Genomic DNA, 23,405 nt, shown 5'->3' with positions numbered 1-23,405 from the left:
GGCAGCCAATGTAGTGTTTTGAGTAAGTCAGCGGCGCTAGCCCGTCTCGGGAGCCCAAAGATGGCTCGGGCCGCGGAATTCTGCACCACTTGCAGGCGGGTCAAAAGATATTTAGGTAGACCAAAATAGAGGGCGTTTGCATAGTCCAAGCGCGACCCTATTAAAGCCTGCACAATGTTTTTTTTATGGTGGAGTGACAGCAGAGGAAGAAATTTCCTAAGCATCCTGAGAATGCCAAAGCATTTCCCTGAGAGCCCGATGATATGGGGCCTGAAGGATAGGTCACAGTCAATCAGAATTCCAAGGTTTTTCGCTTTGGAAGAGGCATTGTCCGGGGGAAACATATCCTGAGGCCACCAAGCCTTCCAACCGGGATCAGGGGTGCAGCCAAAAAAAAGCAGCTCTGATTTATCGGAGTTGCATTTTAGGCCATGACACCGGAACCACTCGAAGACAGCACCAAGACAGTCCCTAATCCGTGTGCCGTCAAAAACCCCGCCTCTGTCACAAGTGAACAGAAGCTGAGTATCGTCAGCGTAGGATATGATATGGGCGCCAAAGGATTCCGCTACCGCCGCCAGAGGGGCCATAAAGATGTTAAACAGCATGGGGCTAAAAATGGAACCCTGAGGTACCCCCACCTCTAGCGGCGACATATCGGCAGAATAAGGGGGCGCCCAGATCATTTGCCGGCGGCCGGTAAGGAAAGATTTAAACCAGCTCAACACCGTCCCACGAAGGCCAATTTCCCAGAGTCTTACAAGGAGGCCCTCGTGGGGAACGGTGTCGAACGCCGCCGACAAGTCAAGCATGACCAGCATAGCCTTACCTCCAGCGTCTAAAACCTCCCTGATGGCGTCGGTGACCTCGAAAAGGGCAGTCTCCGTGCTAAAATTAGCACGGAAGCCAGATTGCGACATGTGGAGGAGGTCGTTCTCCTCGATGAAATTGGAGATCGACCGATGTACATGCTTCTCGGTCACTTTCTCCAGTGCAGGGAGGAGAGAGATCGGCCTGTAGTTCGCATGACTAAGAGGATCCAGGTTTGGCTTTTTAATCAGTGGTAGGATCAGGGCACATTTCCAGGCCTGAGGGACCACACCAGTGGACAAGGAAGAATTGAGAAGTGGGTTCAGTATGGTGTTAAGGACTGGCGCCACTCTCCCCAGACACTTCGCCGGACAAGGGTCCAATGGCGAGCCAGACTTCAATCGAGACAGGAGGTCTAGAGAAGTGGTAAGGGACATGGGGGAAATTCACAAAAAAAAGGACCGGTCCCGTCCAGAGAAGACAGGAGAGGCCAACTACTAACATCCAGCGGGGGGCTAGTGGAAGGAAAGGAATCCTGAATGGATTTGATTTTATGAACAAAAAACTCAGCTAATTGATTTATCCAAATCTCTGAGTGCAAGTGAGAAGGAGTGTTTAGGGAGGGAGAGATAAAATCCTTTACAATTCTAAAATACTCTTTACTGGCATTATCGGCCTCGTCTATTCTGTGCTCCAGGTAGACTTTTTTCCCAGCCCAGATTTGCCTGTGGTAAGATCTCGTCACCACTCTGTATTGCAATCTCTCGGCTGGGTCATAGGCTCGTCGCCAAGCCCTTTCCGCCTTCTTACACTCCTGGCGTAAGGCCCTCAGATGTGGGGTAAACCATGGGGCAGAAATACGCCTCTCAGTGGATTTAGCCTTCCTCTCAGGAGCCAACACCTCCAGTCTGGCCGTAAACCATTTCTGGAAGAGAATAAGATTCTCTTCCAGATTGCCAGAAAGTTGACAAGGGAAACTAAGGAGAGCTTCCGATAACATATCGGCAGAAATCAGGTGAAAAGGCCGAGAGGCCCTCTTAGTATCTTTTAGAGGCCTCGTCCGAGAAGTAGCAGTAGAGAGCAGCGCAAAAGTAATTAGAAAATGGTCAGACCATAGAACGGGCTGCGGAGGGGACACAATAAGCGGTCTTGTAGAGAAAACCTAGTCCAAGGTGTGACCTTTGTTATGAGTCGGCCCCTGGATAAAAGGTAACAACCCTAACGGAGCCGTAATATTGACCAGTTTCGCAACATCTGGGTCCAAATTGTTGTCCATGTGCAAATTAAGATCGCCAAGTAAAATACACTGTTCTGACCTAAGACACGGCACAGAAAGTGCCGCCTGGAGGTCATCAAAAAAAGACCCCAGAGGTCCCGGCGTTCTATAGAGCAGAATCCCAGTGCAAGCTTGGGAGGGAGAGAGATGGAGAGTAAAACCTAGGGACTCACAGCCCTGAATGTTATTTACAGGAAAGGTCGTACAGGGAATGTGATTGTCAACGATCAGTGCCCCCCCTCCTCCTCTACCAGTCTCTCTATCCCTCCTAAAGATGTTATAATTAGGAGGTAAGGCATTAGCCAAATCCGGGGCAGATCCCTCCCTCAACCAGGTCTCAGTGAGGAATAAGCAGGATGTATTAGACTCCCTCAGCAGATTCCAGACGTTAAGAGCGTGACAACTCAATGACCTAGTATTGAGAAGGAGACAGTGGCAGTGGAGCGGAGAGGCCTCCGAAGAAGAATCCCCTCAAAACTGGGAGACGCCAACCACACTCAGAGCATCCCTTCTTGAGAGCCCGACTACCCGGAAAGACATGATGACACCTGCCGCGAAAGCCACGCAGGGAAAGGAGGTCAGCCGAGGAATAAGAAAGCACACTGACTAAGGCAGCAAGTAACAGGTAGAAGGAGTCTAGCCGTCCTGCCCCGACTGCCTCCGAGACACTGACGAGCGCAGACGGGCAGGACTCTGGCACGACTCAGGCGCAGGGAAGGCGCTCCCGCTGCGCGTCACTGCTGCGCGTAGAGAAAGTGGAGCTTTAAGTAGGCCGACGCTGCCTGACTGCACGAGTGCCGAACCGCTCCAAGATGGTGGCAGATAGCTTCCAATGCTATCCCAAGATGGCGCTCCCCCACACCTCCCCGGAACCGGACCCCTAAAGCTGCGGTGGGTTTAAGGATAGATTATGGTGCAAGTGAGGGGCTGATGCGGCGCTTTTAAAAACTAGGGAAAAATAAACACAAGATAAATAAAATACCAAACAGGCGGATTAAAAATTGCAGGTAAGCGCTCTAAATGCGCGCGACTAGTCAGCAATAGCGCAGAGCACCACTCTGACCGAGGACACCTTCTCCAGGCTGACCTCGCAGCACGTTCCGCCTTAAGTAGGCCGACGCTGCCTGACTGCACGAGCGCCAAACCGCTCCAAGATGGTGGCAGATAGCTTCCAATACTATCCCAAGATGGCGCTCCCCCACACCTCCCCGGAACCGGACCGGCAAAACTGCGGTGGGTTTAAGGATAGATTATGGTGCAAGTGAGGGGCTGATGCGGCGCTTTTAAAAACAAGGGAAAAATAAACACAAGATAAATAAAATACCAAACAGGCGGATTAAAAATTGCAGGTAAGCGCTCTAAATGCGCGCGACTAGCCAGCATAGCGCAGAGCACCACTCTGACCGAGGACACCTTCTCCAGCTCCAACTCCACACAAGGTTATATTAAAATAACTTTTGTATTGTCAAAACATATCAGATAGAACCACACATATACATTGTGCCAAATGGCACGGGCAATATTCGCATGGGATTATTTACACAGGACAGGGCCACATGGACCACTGTCAGAATCAACACTTTTAGAAATAGTACTTTGTAGATCATAGAAAATAAGATATGAAACAAAATAACAGTTATAAATCACATCCAGTAACTACTGGGAACAGGTAAGTACCACCTACGCAACCCTAACCACCTTAGGGGAATGTCACGCAGGGGACCAGGACCTCACTAGGACCACCTGTACTAAAAAGAACAACCACCTAAGTATCACACAGCATTTAGGGGTCTAGAAAAGAACACATTACCCATGATGCATAAATATACAATCAGAGGAGTAGTAAAGGGGAACACATGATGCATAGACCTACACATTCAGCGGTGTTAAGAACAAAGCACATGATGTAATAAAATACATTCAGAGGTACAGCGCAAGAAGACACATGATGCCTAAAACATTCAGAGGTGCAGCGCAGGGAAAGAAAGACACAACTCAATAGCGCAAAGACACATGATGCCTAAAACATTCAGAGGTGCAAGGAGAAACCATACAATTGCGCCAAAACCTACATAAGGCACCACCTGTGGCAGTCCCTAGGCCAACTGGCCTTGTTGGGGCTAGGACGCCCTGAGTCTCAATGTCAGGGGCCTAAACGGTGCAGGTGCCCACTACTTGCTGGGCACCTGGGAACACTCACAAGGGCCTAAACGCTGCAGCTGGCACTAAGTGCTGCGTGAGCATGGGCGGATCTAGCGGATCTCGCGTACGCGAACTTGCGGATTTACGGATTCGCAATCCGCGAAGATCCGGGAACTCTTGCGGATTTGCGGATTTTCCCGTTTTTTGTGTTGGCGCGCGTTCGCGCCGATTTTGGGACAAGTTCGCAATTGCGAACTTACTTTTCGGCTCGCAACGGCCGCGACTATGTTGTTTCTACGTCTGGTTTATCATCACAGGTTCACAGCACCCTGGGCATCAGGGATGAAAAGTAGGCAAAATAAGTGCAGGCCTCAGACACTGCCTCTCCTCAAAATGGCCCCCTTACACCCCAAGCACATGTTGCCTGTACCAGCCAGCACTCAAGATGGCCACCACCACCACCCACATGGCCAGTCCACATCAACAGTACACCCACAAAAAACAGAAAAACAGCCAGAAATCACCACAATCCAATGCCATCCATGATGTTTACATCAAAGAGAGTGAGACCACACCACAGGCACACTCAGTCCATGCACCACCACCACCCCAGGGCAAGCAAAAGGCCACACCAGCAGCCCCCCAAAAACGACAAAAAACAATAAAATAAGCACAATCCCAGCCCATCCATGGCCTCAATTATGTTTAAATTCAAGAAGACACCCCACAGAAAGACTAGGCCCATGCAACACTCACCACCCCTGGGCAAAGGGCCACACCAGCAGGCCCAAAAAAACGACAAAAAACAATAAAATCTGCACAATCCCAGCCCATCCATGGCCTCAATGGTGTTTAAATTCAAGAAGACACCCCTCAGAAACACTAGGCCCATGCAACACTCACTACCCCTGGGCATAAGGGATGAAAAGTAGGCAAAATAAGTGCAGGCCTCAGACACTGCCTCTCCTCAAAATGGCCCCCTTACACCCCAAGCACATGTTGCCTGTACCAGCCAGCACTCAAGATGGCCACCACCACCACCCACATGGCCAGTCCACATCAACAGTACACCCACAAAAAACAGAAAAACAGCCAGAAATCACCACAATCCAATGCCATCCATGATGTTTACATCAAAGAGAGTGAGACCACACCACAGGCACACTCAGTCCATGCACCACCACCACCCCTGGGCAAGCAAAAGGCCACACCAGCAGCCCCCCAAAAACGACAAAAAACAATAAAACAAGCACAATCCCAGCCCATCCATGGCCTCAATTATGTTTAAATTCAAGAAGACACCCCACAGAAAGACTAGGCCCATGCAACACTCACCACCCCTGGGCAAAGGGCCACACCAGCAGGCCCAAAAAAAACGACAAAAAACAAGAAAATCTGCACAATCCCAGCCCATCCATGGCCTCAATGGTGTTTAAATTCAAGAAGACACCCCTCAGAAACACTAGGCCCATGCAACACTCACTACCCCTGGGCATAAGGGATGAAAAGTAGGCAAAATAAGTGCAGGCCTCAGACACTGCCTCTCCTCAAAATGGCCCCCTTACACCCCAAGCACATGTTGCCTGTACCAGCCAGCACTCAAGATGGCCACCACCACCACCCACATGGCCAGTCCACAACAACAGTACACCCACAAAAAACAGAAAAACAGCCAGAAATCACCACAATCCAATGCCATCCATGATGTTTACATCAAAGAGAGTGAGACCACACCACAGACACACTCAGTCCATGCACCACCACCACCCCTGGGCAAGCAAAAGGCCACACCAGCAGCCCCCCAAAAACGACAAAAAACAATAAAACAAGCACAATCCCAGCCCATCCATGGCCTCAATTATGTTTAAATTCAAGAAGACACCCCACAGAAAGACTAGGCCCATGCAACACTCACCACCCCTGGGCAAAGGGCCACACCAGCAGGCCCAAAGAAACGACAAAAAACAATAAAATCTGCACAATCCCAGCCCATCCATGGCCTCAATGGTGTTTAAATTCAAGAAGACACCCCTCAGAAACACTAGGCCCATGCAACACTCACTACCCCTGGGCATAAGGGATGAAAAGTAGGCAAAATAAGTGCAGGCCTCAGACACTGCCTCTCCTCAAAATGGCCCCCTTACACCCCAAGCACATGTTGCCTGTACCAGCCAGCACTCAAGATGGCCACCACCACCACCCACATGGCCAGTCCACATCAACAGTACACCCACAAAAAACAGAAAAACAGCCAGAAATCACCACAATCCAATGCCATCCATGATGTTTACATCAAAGAGAGTGAGACCACACCACAGGCACACTCAGTCCATGCACCACCACCACCCCTGGGCAAGCAAAAGGCCACACCAGCAGCCCCCCAAAAACGACAAAAAACAATAAAATAAGCACAATCCCAGCCCATCCATGGCCTCAATTATGTTTAAATTCAAGAAGACACCCCACAGAAAGACTAGGCCCATGCAACACTCACCACCCCTGGGCAAAGGGCCACACCAGCAGGCCCAAAAAAACGACAAAAAACAAGAAAATCTGCACAATCCCAGCCCATCCATGGCCTCAATGGTGTTTAAATTCAACAAAACAGTTGTATCATGCACCCATAACCAACCCTGGTCCTACTGGATACTGTGGCTACCCACAATATAATTTATTTAATTTTCTGAAAAAGTTCCAAAATTGTACTTGCAGCAACTGTAATGCCCCAAACAAACTTACTTGTGAAAGTTGATTTCTAATCCAAAAGTGATCCAAAGACAGTCAAAAAGGCATCAAATCCAAATATCCAGCAGCACCCACAAAAAGTAATCCTTCCAGCTCCAGATCCAAATGAAAGTGACCAGGAGATGGACAAAGCACTGGGAGGAGCCTGCTGGACAGGAACAGGAAGTTGGAGACTGTGGGGCACTTCCTTCCTCCCCCCCCCCAAAATGGACTCCTTGCAAAAAAAAAGGCCATGCAAATGTCAACCTGAGGAGTGATTCTGATAAAAATCATAATTTTCTGAAGGTTTATCCTGTTTGCTGGTGATTTTCTTGTGCGAAATTGCAAAATGTCTATTTCGCAAGTGCGAGATTGTTCCTTTCCGCCGCAACTACGTGTTCGCAATTGCGAACTCTCGCGAGGTGTGCTGTGCAAGGTGGCAAGACGCGAGTACGTATTCGCGGGCGACAAACTCCCGCGGGAACACGCAGCAAGATCTAAAATGGCGCGTCACTCGCAAAGAAAAACAACTCGGCAAACGCTAAAATGACGGAAAGTGAACGCCGTGCACCACGCCGCGCGCCGCAACCAAGCAAAAAATTCGCCGCGAGCGGATTCACGGATTTTCCTAAAATTTGCCGGAAATCCGAAAAATCCGCGATCGGAGCGGATTTTACGCCCATGCTTAGTGCTGCGCAGCTGTGACTGGCCGGCCACCTCTGTGCCATCTCTGTCCCTCTCAGGGACTCACTCCCCATCTTGCGCCTAAACAGTGCAGCTGCCCACTAATTGCTGGGCAGCTGGAGACAAACTGCGACAGGGTCCTCACTGACCCTAAAACAGGACTACGCCACCTGTTGGAGCCACACAGGCTCTGAAGTCACATATGCGCAGGCTGTAGCCACATTCGAGCCACACAGGCTCTAAAATCACTGATGTTCCCCAAGAGCCTCACTGGGCTCTAAACATCATGGGGCAGGGAGCCTCGGGGCTCTACAAACAATAGTGTGCCCAATCGTTGGAGTCCCACTCGGGGGACTCAAGGGAAAATGGCCCCCAGAGCCTCTCTAGGCTCGACACGCAAATGTGGGCATGGGAGCCTCAGGCTCCGTTAAACCGTTGGGGCGGCCCACTGCCATCTGGGGCCGCCCTACCTTCACTCTCGCTATGGTGCCGTCTCCCGGCACCAGCAGCAGTCCCTCTGGAGCCCCCAGCCCTCCCACACTCACCGGCTGCTCCTCGGCTCCTCTGGTGGCGGTCCTGGGCGGCGGCTCCCCTTCGCCGACGCTTCCTTCTCTCCCTGGGGCTCCCTCAGCACACGGGAGCCCCAGCAGCAGGCCACGCTTCCTCCTCTCTTCCCGGGGCTCCCTCCAGATCACGGGAGCCCCGGGCGGCCATTACCGCTCTCCGCCTCTTCCGCACGCCCTCCCTCTCCTCGGCCGGCCGGACTGGCCAACCAGAGCGCGGCTCACGGGGACAAGCCCCCTCCAACGGCCCAATCAGCTCGCGGCCTCACAGGGCGAGCCTTCCAGGCCCGCCAATGACAGCGCGGCGCCTCCGGGTCTCCGTCCACGGCTCCGGGCGGGGGGACAGCGATTTCTCCGGCACCAAATGAGGGGTGGGCACCCTCGAAGTTAAATATAAACATAGAAGCAAGGTGAGCACTCGCTAAGGCGCCACACATGGGGTAGCACCCGAATTTAAATAAATAATTAAAATACGGGCAAAATGCGGTGTGGGCAGCCGCCGAAGTGAAAGTTAAGCGCTCTCAAGCGCTAGAGAACAGGCAGAGCGCTCCTAGGCGCTCAGGGGGAAGCACAGCGCTTCCAGGCGCTAGAAATACAAATCCAGAGCTCTCTGCAGGACAATGCAGCTTCTCCATGCTGCAAAGGTCCCAGAGATTCCCAGGGGGCAAAGCAAAGTCCCCCCCATCTGCCCAGGCAAGGCAGAGGGGGCCCCCAGGAGTCCTCCAGGCATCCAGGATAGTCAATCAGGAGTCCAGGGGCTGGGCAGGGCTCAGGGATTCCCCTGAGCCCAAGCAGCAGCACGCCCCTGGCAGATTCAAGTCCAAAATCAAGAACATTTTGGAAGGGGACACAGCCCCTTCTTATACACAGAAATGTCTTTGAAGTCTTTGTGCAGGCAGTGTGAGAACCAGCTAGAACTAGTTATAGGGAAGTCCTGTCAGTATCAGGGACAGAGGTGACAGTCGCCCAGCGGGGGGGTGGAGCCAGCATTGTGGCAGGCAGGCACAGCCTCATTCACTCTCAGGTGCTATCTGCACCCACTTCCTTGGCAGACAGGCGCGGTGCGTCCATTGGGGCGTAGGGGCGAAGCCCCACTAAGCCCCATGGACCCACCACGTCGTCACTAGAAGCCAAACACAATTATTTTAAAAAATCGCGCTATCTGCCGGCCGGGAAACCGGGAGACACCCGACCTTCCCGGAGTGCGCAAGGGGGGGGGAGGATCGGGCTGCTGCAGCTGCGCAAGTGTATTTTTGGGCACAAACATGCCCGCGCATGCGCAGATCGTTTTCTTGTGAATTCCCCCTTAGAGAGAGGACCAGGGGGCGGGCCGCATCCCCCGGGGTTACACAGGGCGACTGGGCGAGGAGTCATGGTGCCCCCCCAGCCAATCCTGGCGCAGGATTGGCTGGTCACTACATAGCCCGGTTACATAACCCCTGACGGATAGCACGGCCGACTTTGGTCCTGGGAAAACCAGGTTCGAGCCTCTTATCGAACCATAAAAATGTATACATGACTTACTTTGGTGTTAAATAAATAGATATTTTAAAAAACAAATAAAAATGATGTTCCGACTAAGGTGTGAAATTGGTGTCGAATAAATACATGTTTTTAAAAACAATTAATATTAATCATGTATCATTGGTGCTGGAGTACAAGGTTCGAGACTGGTATTAAACACTGACAAGCTGTGTGCAAGTTATATGGTCATAAAAATACATGAATGATGGATGCAGGATGGGTGGATGCATGAATGGATGCAGGATGAATGATGGGTGGATGAATGGGTGGGTGGATGCATGAATGAATGATGGATGCAGGATGGATGCAGGATGGGTGGATGGGTAGATGAATGAATGATGGATGCAGGATGGATGCAGGGTGGATGGATGGGTGCATGAATGAATTATGGATGCAGGATGGGTGGATGGATGGATGATGGATGAATGATGGGTGGATGAATGGATGGGTGGATGCATGAATGAATGATGGATGCAGGATGGATGCAGGATGGGTGGATGAATGAATGATGGATGCAGGATGGATGCAGGGTGGATGGATGGGTGCATGAATGAATGATGGATGGATGGATGGGTGGATGCAGGAATGGATGCAGGATGGATGATGGATGGGTGGATGGATGGGTGGATGGATGGGTGGATGAATGGATGGGTGGGTGGATGCATGAATGGATGCAGGAATGGATGATGGATGGGTGGATGGATGGGTGGGTGGATGGATGGATGCATGAATGAATGATGGATGGATGCTGGATGGGTGGATGGGTGGATGGATGGATGGGTGGATGAATGAATGGTGGATGGATGGATGGATGGGTGCATGAATGAATGATGGATGTAGGATGGGTGGATGGATGGGTGGACACATGAATGGATGCAGGATGGATGATGGATGGGTGGATGGGTGGATGGATGGGTGGATGGATGGGTGGATGGATGGATGCATGAATGAATGATGGATGGATGGATGCAGGATGGATGCATGGATGGATGGGTGGATGCATGAATGAATGATGGATGCAGGATGGATGGGTGGATGGATGGATGCATGAATGAATGATGGATGCAGGATGGATGGATGGGTGAATGCATGAATGAATGATGGATGGGTGGATGCATGAATGAATGATGGATGCAGAATTGGTGGATGGATGGGTGGGTGGGTGGATGGATGGATGGGTGGATGCATGAATGATGTATGGATGGATGCAAGGTGGTTCGGGCTCGCTCGCTGCGCTCGCTCGCTGCGGTGCAATATGCAAATTAGTTTACGCCACACCACTTTCAAATGTCACCAGCCGCCCCTGTTGGCAGAAGATGCTGCCTTTCATCCACGGGCTGACTCAGACAACCTCCTGGGGCTCTGCAGCCCCTTTCACCCTCAAACTAGACAGTCAACCTACAAGCAGGCCCAGGCACTCTGGGCCAGGCTCACCAGCCAATCACACGCCAGGCACAAACTACACAAATATGCCTGCCAACTTCTCAAAATGGCACTTCTAGACTAGACACAATCATGCCGCATACACCATTACACAGCATTCAATCTCACGAGTTCGCACATATCAAACTCGACCCTGCACTCCCCAAACATCAGGAACTACCATGGGCATACATATTCCCCATTCATTCCTATGGGAGGGCAGGTCACTCACCATACATACACAGAGAGCACACGCACTTTACACTGTACCACAGTGAAAAAGTGCGCAGAGGCCTAAAATCACTACCACCAGGGTCCAGAAACAGTCTAGGAAAAAGCAAAAAGTTTCAGGGTGAACCTGCCAAAAGGGCCAGGTCCAACAGTAAGTATAAAATAAATAGAAATGTACTATATTTCTAGTGAAAAATAACATATTGTGAAACTTCACTTAGACTAAATAAGTAACTTATATTTGTAAAACATGTTCAAAATATTTTTGAATTAAGATAACGTTACCATCATGAAATGTCTTATCCTGCAAAGTGTTAAACCAACATACATATGTAAACATTGACTAAAACATATTTAACTTTATTTTCACAGAGCAGTAAAAGACAAAACAGCATCAACTAAACAAACAAATATCTACTTCCAAAGTCAACACATCGATAATTGGTAAGTACATAAGTAAAGTAGAAATAGAATAAATGAAACCTATTTTATAAAAACATTTTCCAATTATGTTTAATACATCTTTCCTAGATTAAAGAAATTCACTATGACTGAAGGTGCAAAATGTTTCACTTCTCAAAAAGGAAAATTTTTGTTATGCTATATGGGATATACTTATACCCAAGAGAAACAAGAGACCTTAAAGTAAACTGGAAATGTACAAAGTATTACTCTAACAAATGCTATGGGCGAGCAACAACTAGAGAAACTAGCGTCATTAATACAACTGAACACAACCATCCACCTAACATTTCTGAAATAGAGGTTAGATCTACTCTAGGAAACATTAAAGAATTAAGTAGCACCTCTGATTTACCAACAAGTTTAATATTAAAAGAATTACTTCCTAAAGTACCTAGCGAGCAAGAGGTCAACTACCAACGATTGCTCCCATAAAAAGAACAATAGCTAGAACAAAAAAATCCACAAGGCCTACAATACAAACACCTAAAACCTTTGAAGAGGTAATATTTCCACCTGAGCTTACCATGACCACAATGATGAACATTTTATCTTCTACGATAATAATAACAAAGATAAAAGGATAATAATGTTTGCAACAGTAAACAATATTAGAAAATTAAAAGAAAGCCAAACATGGATGATGGATGGCACATTTAGCATTTGCCCTAAACCATTCTATCAACTATATACTATACATGGACAATACCATAACACTTGCATACCTTTTATTTATTGTTTATTACCAGACAAACAAGCTTCAACGTATGCAGAAATTTTAAATAAAAGAAAATAAAAAACCTCAGACTACTTTCCCCTAAAAATAATAATCGACTTCGAAAAGGCCATGATACAGTCCATCCTGAAAATATACCCTCACATATCCATACAAGGATGTTACTTTCACTTCAACCAATGTCTCTGGAGACACTTACAAAAATCATCACTAAGGGCCTCATTAGGATGACGGGCGGACTCTGTCAGCCCGCCACCCTATCGGTATTCTGGACCGACTGCCATAAGAGCGGAGGTCCTGTTGGGGGAATTAGGATGTGCCGACACACTGGCGGGCACATCCTTTATTTTTAGCATTGTGCCGGGCGGTGCACTATGCACCGCCCGCCACAATGCTAAAAATGCATTTTCGCATTTGCATATACAAAGCGGCAGGCACCGCGCAGTGCCTGCCGCTTTGTACATGCAAATGAAGGGGGCTACCATAGGTACCCCCCCCTGTGCACACCCACCTCAGACTTTACCTGGGGGCCCGCAGGGGCCCCCCAAAGCAAAGACCGCTTGCCTTTCCGTGGCGGCATCGCCGCCGCGGAAAGGCTCCCATTTGCAAGCATCCAAATATGGCTGGCGGTGTCTGATAGACAAAGGGTGTCGGGCGGGCATTTCTGTCGGGCGGATCGCCACCGCAGGGGCCCCCCAAAGCAAAGACCGCCTGCCTTTGCGTGGCGGCATCGCCGCGGCGGAAAGGCACCCATTTGCAAGCATCCAAATATGGCTGGCGGTGTCTGATAGACACCGCCACCATATGAACCCTTTTCCGCCCAGCCGTAAGGTGACCCCGGGGCAGAACAGTGGCGGGCGGTGTTTGCCTCCGCTGCGGTCCCCCCTGCCTTTGTAATGTGGCGGGGGGAAAAGGGTGTCCGGCAGGCATTTCTGTCGGGCGGATCGCCACCGCCACCATGGCGGTGGCGATCCGCCCGACATGGTAATGGACCCCTAAGTGTTGAATATGCAACCAATATAACATTTGCATATCAAATCAAACACATAATAGCACTAGCACACGTGCCAATAACAGACGTGGCTGAGCACTATAACATTTTAATTGAAAGTGCATACTATACTAAAAATGAACAAAAACTAGCCCCCTTCTAGATTATTTCGAGGACAACTGGGTGGGGAGATTACACAGGTCAGGCCACAGACGACAACCTAGATTCAAAATACCTTGGTGGAATGTATATCTCCCAACATTAAATCAAGAAGCCAAAACAAACAATGCAGTTGAGAGTTGGCATAATGCCTTCCTAGCTTCAACAGGCCGTACAACTTCTACACTACACAAGTTGCTAATGGCAATACAAAAAGAACAAAGTTTTCAAGAATTAAGAATGGAGCAATCAGTCTTGCAATTAAAACCAAAAGTATCAAGACAAACAGCTCAAATGTACCAATATTTACAGCAACAAGTACAACTTTATCCTACAACAAAAGGGTTAGAATACTTGCAAATAATTGCCAAAACACTAATCGAACAATAGAAACTCTATCCAATTAAAATTAAATAAAATAATCCTACTATATCAACAAACACATTTCCGTTACAAAATACAAGTATTTATTTTGTCTAATTATTTATGAAAATTAAATAAATAGACAAAGATGAATTTATGGTCGCAGACTTAATCAACCTGCCCCTGTGATGATTCCTCGTCCCAATCCGACATTCACATTTTATTCTTTTGTAAATTTTATATCATTCCTCGCCGAAAATTTTTAACCCCCTTTCTTAAAGACATGAATTTAAAAAGATGTCGTCTAGCTTTCCTAGAATGTCAGAGAATGGATACTGTTTTTATTGTTGTGGTTCTTTTAAACTATTTTAAATATGTTTTGAAATTAAGGAAAACTATTAGTGTAAATGAAATATAATGATTATGTGTATTTTTATTGTTAGCTTCTTTATGTAGTATGTTGTTCATGTTGTTACTTTCATGGTTAATGATTTTTAACCGAATAAAGTACTTTCTGATTCTGACAAATAAAACATATAATAAACAACATCAGCATATAAACAGTACATTCCCCATCCACAATAAAAATAAGATAAAACCACTTACCTTGCGCTGCATTTGAAATACCAAATCCAAGTGATCGAAAATAATCCACATCCAATTAAATGTTCAATTAAAATAAAAAGCCCAAGAAAATGTAAAAATACAACTGTGCCAAATCCATCGAAATTCCCTTACAAATCGGCAAACTTCAATCGATTAAAAACCCGAAAACATTTAAAAAATTTAAAAACGCTCCAGGAAACCCGAATAATAAAGGAAGTGTAAAAAAAAGTATTACTTTAAACAAGTAAAATACACTTCCTTTAGTTAAAAAAACGGAATACTTCCGTAAACGAAAACGATGTAACCAAATACCTGTAAAAGAAAAATAAACACTCCCACCCTCACAAAATATAAAAATATACATTAGTCACTAACAATAAATAGATATTTAACACTAAAACTAACAAAATATACCCAAAACAAACAACTCAAACTAGGCTTAATTACGTGCAAACAACAATAACACTTAAAACGTAAATAACTAACTACAAACATCAAAACTCCTAAAACCCTAGTCCACACACTATAAATAACAAACTACTACCTTCAAAACATACTTACAATACTTAAATTTAAAGATTAGAACTCTTACCTTTTCAGACGCGAAGTAGCTGCCAACCGCGATCTTGAATCTTCCCAAATGACCCAAAAAGACTAAGGGGCCCATTACGATGTCGGGCGGATTTCCTCCGCCAGGCTGGCGGTGGCCACTGCCAGCCTGGCGGAGGAAATCCGCCCGACATCCACTGCCCAATTCCCCCCCGCCATATTTGAATGGCGGGGGGGACCGCGGTGGTGTCAAACACCGCCCGCCTGTTTTCAGCCCCGGTCGCCTTGCGGCTGGGGCGGAAAATGAGTGACATGGTGGCGGTGTCTGTTAGACACCGCCCGCCATATTACTATGGGCATTTACAAATGCTTTTCCGTGGCGGCATTGGCATGCGGAGACTCCCTGCGGGGGCCCCTTGCGAGCCCCCTGGGAGTCCGGGGCTTGGGGGTGCACATGGGGGATACCTATGGTACCCCCCCGCATTTCAATGTGCAACATGGCAGGCACCGCGCGGTGCCTGTCATGTTGTCCCTTGAAATGCACAACATGCATTTCTACCATTGCGGCGGGCGGAGATTTCAGCTCCACCCGCCGCAATGGTAAATATACAGGATGCGCCCGCCTGTGTGGCGGGCGCATCCTAATGCCAAAATCGGGACCCCCGCCCTGCAGGCGGGCGGTCCACATTAACGAAAGGGTGGCGGGCGGGCTTTGCCGCCCGCCATCCTAATAAACCCCTAAGAGTGGTTACAAAATAGAACATTATATACCACATTATAATGTGTAAAAATTGTAAAATTATAAAATTAAATATTATTAAAATATAATATTTATTATTATAATTATGAATACATACGTTTGTAAAAAAATATACTTTTTATGTACTTTTTATATAAAATTTTGAAAGATATTAATATTAATAATACAATATTAATATCAATATTACTAGAAATAAAAATGACATTATAATTCAAAAACAAATTTGGGAAATATTGTATACAATATTAGTATCAATATATTACGTAAATGTTATAATTTAAAAATGGATCTACATTTATAACATATCTTCCACAATAAAATATTATGTTAATAATATTATAAAATGTACAGAACTAAATATTTGGAAATGTGAAATATAAAACTGTTTACAACAGTATGTACAAAATATATTATTATGCTAAATGTATGTTTTTTGTACTGTATTTTTTCAATATACCTATTATTTACTTTACTCAACAACTAAAAAAATAGTGTTTATTTTGTGTGTGAAAATAAAAAATTTCAAAAACTTATACATTTAAACTTTCATTTTTAAAAATTATCTACTTACAGTTATTTATTCTCTAAATAATAAAAATTAAAATAACAATATGAAAATCTGTGCATGGTGTTTTTACTTACTGTAAATTTAAAACATGTACCCATTTCTCTAAATGTATTTTTTCAGAAAATAATCCCACTATAAAGTACTGTTAATTCTAGTAGATGCTGGACACTGAACCTATTTAATTTACTATTCCAACTCCAATCTACATTTAATTAGGGTCGGTGCTGGACACTGAAACTATTTAATTTACTATTCCAACTCCAATCTACATCTAATTAAGGTAGGTGCTGGACACTGAAACTATTTAATTTACTATTCCAACTCCAATCTACATTTAGGGGTCGATTACGATGGCAGACGGAAGGACGACCGCCGGCCTGGAGTAGGCGGAAAATGCCTTTTTCCAGTCCGCCTGCAGCGGTCACTCCATCCGCCATATTAGGATGGGAAACACTGTCAAATGTCCGTACGCGGCGGAAGAGCATGCACCGCCACGGAACTACACCCGACCCCGCGGCGGACGGAACCAATCCAGAGACACCGCCATACGGAATGAAGTCTCCGACCGTCCTCCAAATCACGATGGCGGAAAACACACATCAAATCGCTGCGGAAAAACAACGTGCCTGAACACAGCGGATACACCACAGCGGAGATACAACACATTGCAGAGATACCCACCACAGGCAGATCGCCGTCATGGACCCAGCGCTACACGCATTTCCGATACGCTTCGTGGTCCACCACCTGCATGTCATGGTCCATCGCCGACGACGACGCAGGTACGCCAACACACCAATTGCTGTCGGAAGGGGAGTACCTGCCAGGGCTGTGACGTAGGGAGGGGGAGTGTCATGTTTGAGAAAGTGCATTTACGATCGCACCAATATATCAACAATTCAAGTACACAACCAGGAATGACAACGACAAACCACGACACATGATTGACTTGCTTTATTAAACATAATAGGGGTATAATCTTAGACTACCCAAGAGCATGAGCACTGGGTAGAACAGAGCAGGTACATCTGAAGCAGCACATGAGAGGGGCTATGTGCATCAACAGTCCATGGTACAGAACAGGTACATCAGAGGCAGCTCATGAGAGGGCACAATGCAGTATCAGAACAGCAAAAGGGCAGTGTTCATAACAGAGCAGGTACATCAGAGGCAGCACATGAGAGGGGCTAAGTGCATCAACAGTCCATGGCAAGGCACAGGTACATCTGAGGCAGTACATGAGAGGGCACAATGCAGTATCAGAACAGCAACAGGGCAGTGTTCATAACAGAGCAGGTACATCAGAGGCAGTATATGAGAGGGCAAAATGCAGTATCAGAACAGCAACAGGGCACTGTTCATAACAGAGCAGGTACATCAGAGGCAGCACATGAGAGGGGCTAAGTGCATCAACATTCCATGGCAAGGCACAGGTACATCTGAGGCAGCACATGAGAGGGGCTAAGTGCATCAACAATCCATGGCAGAGAACAGAGCAGGTACATCCGAGGCAGCACATGACAGGGGCTAAGTGCATCAACAGTCCATGGCAGAGAACAGAGCAGGTACATCAGAGGCAGCACATGAGAGGGGCTAAGTGCATCAACAGTCCATGGCAGAGAACAGAGCAGGTACATCAGAGGCAGCACATGAGAGGGGCTAATTGCATCAACAGTACATGGCAAGGCACAGGTACATCCTAGGCAGCACATGAGAGGGGCTATGTGCATCAACAGTCCATGGTACAGAACAGGTACATCAGAGGCAGCACATGAGAGGGTGCAATGCAGTATCAGAACAGCAACAGGGCAGTGTTCATAACAGTGCAGGTACATCAGAGGCAGCACATGAGAGGGGCTAAGTGTATCAACAGTCCATGACGAGGCACAGGTACATCTGAGGCAGCACATGAGAGGGCACAATGCAGTATCAGAACAGCAACAGGGCAGTGTTCATAACAGAGCAGGTACATCAGAGGCAGTACATGAGAGGGCACAATGCAGTATCAGAACAGCAACAGGGCAGTGTTCATAACAGAGCAGGTACATCAGAGGCAGCACATGAGAGGGGCTAAGTGCATCAACAGCCCATGGCAAGGGTCAGGTACATCTGAGGCAGCACATGAGAGGGGCTAAGTGCATCAACAGTCCTTTGCAGAGAACAGAGCAGGTACATCAGAGGCAGCACATGAGAGGGGCTAAGTGCATCAACAGTCCATGGCAAGGCACAGGTACAACTGAGGCAGCACATGAGAGGGGCTAAGTGCATCAACAGTCCATGGCACAGAGCAGGTACATCTGAGGCAGCACATGAGAGGGGGAATGAGCATCAACAGTCAATGGCAAGGCACAGGTATATCAGAGGCAGCACATGAGGGCACAATGCAGTATCAGAACAGCAACAGGGCTGCGTTCATAACAGAACAGGTACATCAGAGGCAGCACATGAGAGGGCACAATGCAGCATCAGAAAAGCAACAGGGCAGTGTTCGTAACAGAGCAGGCACATCAGAGGCAGCACATGAGAGGGGCTAAGTGCATCAACACTCCATGGCACATAGCAGGTACATCTGAGGCAGCAAATGAGAGGGGCTAAGTGCATCAACAGTCCATGGCAAGGCACAGAGCAGGTACATCTGAGGCAGCACATGAGAGGGGGAATGAGCATCAACAGTCCATGGCAAGGCACAGAGCAGGTACACCACAGGCAGCACATGAGAGGGGCTAAGTGCATCAACAATCCATGGCAAGGCACAGGTACATCTGAGGCAGCACATGAGAGGGGCTAAGTGCATCAACAGTCCATGGTACAGAACTGGTACATCAGAGGCAGCACATGAGAGGGCACAATGCAGTATCAGAACAGCAACAGGGCAGTGTTCATAACAGAGCAGGTACATCAGAGGCAGCACATGAGAGCGGCTAAGTGCATCAACAGTCCATGCCAAGGCACAGGTACATCTGAGGCAGCACATGAGAGGGGCTAAGTGCACCAACAGTCCATGGCAGAGAACAGAGCAGGTACATCAGAGGCAGCACATGAGAGGGGCTAAGTGCATCAACAGTCCATGGCAGAGAACAGAGCAGGTACATCAGAGGCAGCACATGAGAGGGGCTAAGTGCATCAACAGTCCATGGCAAGGCACAGGTACATCTGAGGCAGCACATGAGAGGGGCTAAGTGCATCAACAGTCCATGGCACAGAAAAGGTACATCTGAGGCAGCACATGAGAGTGGGAACGAGCATCAACAGTCCATGGCAAGGCACAGGTACATCAGAGGCAGCACATGAGGGCACAATGCAGTATCAAAACAGCAACAGGACAGTGTTCATAACAGAGCAGGTACACCAGAGGCAGCACATGAGAGGGGATAAGTGCATCAACAGTCCATGGCAAGGTACAGGTACATCTGAGGCAGCACATGAGAGGGGCTAAGTGCATCAACAGTCCATGGCAAGGCAAAAGTACATCAGAGGCAGCACATGAGAGGGCACAATGCAGTATCAGAATAGCAACAGGGCAGTGTCCATAACAGAGCAGGTAAATCAGAGGCAGCACATGAGAGGGGCTATGTGCATCAACAGTCCATGGTACAGAACATGTACATCAGAGGCAGCACATGAGAGGGCACAATGCAGTATCAGAACAGCAACAGGGCAGTGTTCATAACAGAGCAGGTACATCAGAGGCAGCACATGAGAGGGGCTAAGTGCATCAACAGTCCATGGCAGAGAACAGGGCAGGTACATCAGAGGCAGCACATGAGAGGGGCTAAGTGCATCAACAGTCCATGGCAGAGAACAGAGCAGGTACATCAGAGGCAGCACATGAGAGGGGCTAAGTGCATCAACAGTCCATGGCACAGAGCAGGTACATCTGAGGCAGCACATGAGAGGGGCTAAGTGCATCAACAGTCCATGGCACAGAGCAGGTACATCTGAGGCAGCACATGAGAGGGGGAACGAGCATCAACAGTCCATGGTACAGAACAGGTACATCAGAGGCAGCTCATGAGAGGGCACAATGCAGTATCAGAACAGCAACAGGGCAGTGTTCATAACAGAGCAGGTACATCAGAGGCAGCACATGAGAGGGGCTAAGTGCATCACCAGTCCATGGCAAGGCACAGGTACATCTGAGGCAGTACATGAGAGGGCACAATGCAGTATCAGAACAGCAACAGGGCAGTGTTCATAACAGAGCAGGTACATCAGAGGCAGTATATGAGAGGGCAAAATGCAGTATCAGAACAGCAACAGGGCACTGTTCATAACAGAGCAGGTACATCAGAGGCAGCACATGAGAGGGGCTAAGTGCACCAACATTCCATGGCAAGGCACAGGTACATCTGAGGCAGCACATGAGAGGGGCTAAGTGCATCCACAATCCATGGCAGAGAACAGAGCAGGTACATCCGAGGCAGCACATGAGAGGGGCTAAGTGCATCAACAGTCCATGGCAAGGCACAGGTACATCTGAGGCAGCACATGAGAGGAGCTAAGTGCATCAACAGTCCATGGCAGAGAACAGGGCAGGTACATCAGAGGCAGCACATGAGAGGGGCTAAGTGCATCAACAGTCCATGGCAGAGAACAGAGCAGGTACATCAGAGGCAGCACATGAGAGGGGCTAAGTGCATCAACAGTCCATGGCACAGAGCAGGTACATCTGAGGCAGCACATGAGAGGGGCTAAGTGCATCAACAGTCCATGGCACAGAGCAGGTACATCTGAGGCAGCACATGAGAGGGGGAACGAGCATCAACAGTCCATGGTACAGAACAGGTACATCAGAGGCAGCTCATGAGAGGGCACAATGCAGTATCAGAACAGCAACAGGGCAGTGTTCATAACAGAGCAGGTACATCAGAGGCAGCACATGAGAGGGGCTAAGTGCATCAACAGTCCATTGCAAGGCACAGGTACATCTGAGGCAGTACATGAGAGGGCACAATGCAGTATCAGAACAGCAACAGGGCAGTGTTCATAACAGAGCAGGTACATCAGAGGCAGTATATGAGAGGGCAAAATGCAGTATCAGAACAGCAACAGGGCACTGTTCATAACAGAGCAGGTACATCAGAGGCAGCACATGAGAGGGGCTAAGTGCATCAACATTCCATGGCAAGGCACAGGTACATCTGAGGCAGCACATGAGAGGGGCTAAGTGCATCAACAGTCCATGGCAGAGAACAGAGCATGTACATCAGAGGCAGCACATGAGAGGGGCTAATTGCATCAACAGTACATGGCAAAGCACAGGTACATCCTAGGCAGCACATGAGAGGGGAAACAGTCCATGGTACAGAACAGGTACATCAGAGGCAGCACATGAGAGGGTGCAATGCAGTATCAGAACAGCAACAGGGCAGTGTTCATAACAGTGCAGGTACATCAGAGGCAGCACATGAGAGGGGCTAAGTGTATCAACAGTCCATGACGAGGCACAGGTACATCTGAGGCAGCACATGAGAGGGCACAATGCAGTATCAGAACAGCAAGACGGCAGTGTTCATAACAGAGCAGGTACATCAGAGGCAGTACATGAGAGGGCACAATGCAGTATCAGAACAGCAACAGGGCAGTGTTCATAACAGAGCAGGTACATCAGAGGCAGCACATGAGAGGGGCTAAGTGCATCAACAGCCCATGGCAAGGCACAGGTACATCTGAGGCAGCACATGAGAGGGGCTAAGTGCATCAACAGTCCTTTGCAGAGAACAGAGCAGGTACATCAGAGGCAGCACATGAGAGGGGCTAAGTGCATCAACAGTCCATGGCAAGGCACAGGTACAACTGAGGCAGCACATGAGAGGGGCTAAGTGCATCAACAGTCCATGGCACAGAGCAGGTACATCTGAGGCAGCACATGAGAGGGGGAACGAGCATCAACAGTCAATGGCAAGGCACAGGTACATCAGAGGCAGCACATGAGGGCACAATGCAGTATCAGAACAGCAACAGGGCTGCGTTCATAACAGAACAGGTACATCAGAGGCAGCACATGAGAGGGCACAATGCAGCATCAGAAAAGCAACAGGGCAGTGTTCGTAACAGAGCAGGTACATCTGAGGCAGCACATGAGAGGGGGAATGAGCATCAACAGTCCATGGCAAGGCACAGAGCAGGTACACCACAGGCAGCACATGAGAGGGGCTAAGTGCATCAACAATCCATGGCAAGGCACAGGTACATCTGAGGCAGCACATGAGAGGGGCTAAGTGCATCAACAGTCCATGGTACAGAACTGGTACATCAGAGGCAGCACATGAGAGGGCACAATGCAGTATCAGAACAGCAACAGGGCAGTGTTCATAACAGAGCAGGTACATCAGAGGCAGCACATGAGAGCGGCTAAGTGCATCAACAGTCCATGCCAAGGCACAGGTACATCTGAGGCAGCACATGAGAGGGGCTAAGTGCACCAACAGTCCATGGCAGAGAACAGAGCAGGTACATCAGAGGCAGCACATGAGAGGGGCTAAGTGCATCAACAGTCCATGGCAGAGAACAGAGCAGGTACATCAGAGGCAGCACATGAGAGGGGCTAAGTGCATCAACAGTCCATGGCAAGGCACAGGTACATCTGAGGCAGCACATGAGAGGGGCTAAGTGCATCAACAGTCCATGGCACAGAAAAGGTACATCTGAGGCAGCACATGAGAGTGGGAACGAGCATCAACAGTCCATGGCAAGGCACAGGTACATCAGAGGCAGCACATGAGGGCACAATGCAGTATCAAAACAGCAACAGGACAGTGTTCATAACAGAGCAGGTACACCAGAGGCAGCACATGAGAGGGGATAAGTGCATCAACAGTCCATGGCAAGGTAC

Source organism: Lissotriton helveticus, chromosome 7 (genome assembly GCF_964261635.1).
Source record: "Lissotriton helveticus chromosome 7, aLisHel1.1, whole genome shotgun sequence".
NCBI classification, from domain to species: Eukaryota; Metazoa; Chordata; class Amphibia; order Caudata; family Salamandridae; genus Lissotriton; species Lissotriton helveticus.
Note: the sequence above shows the minus strand (reverse complement) of the source record.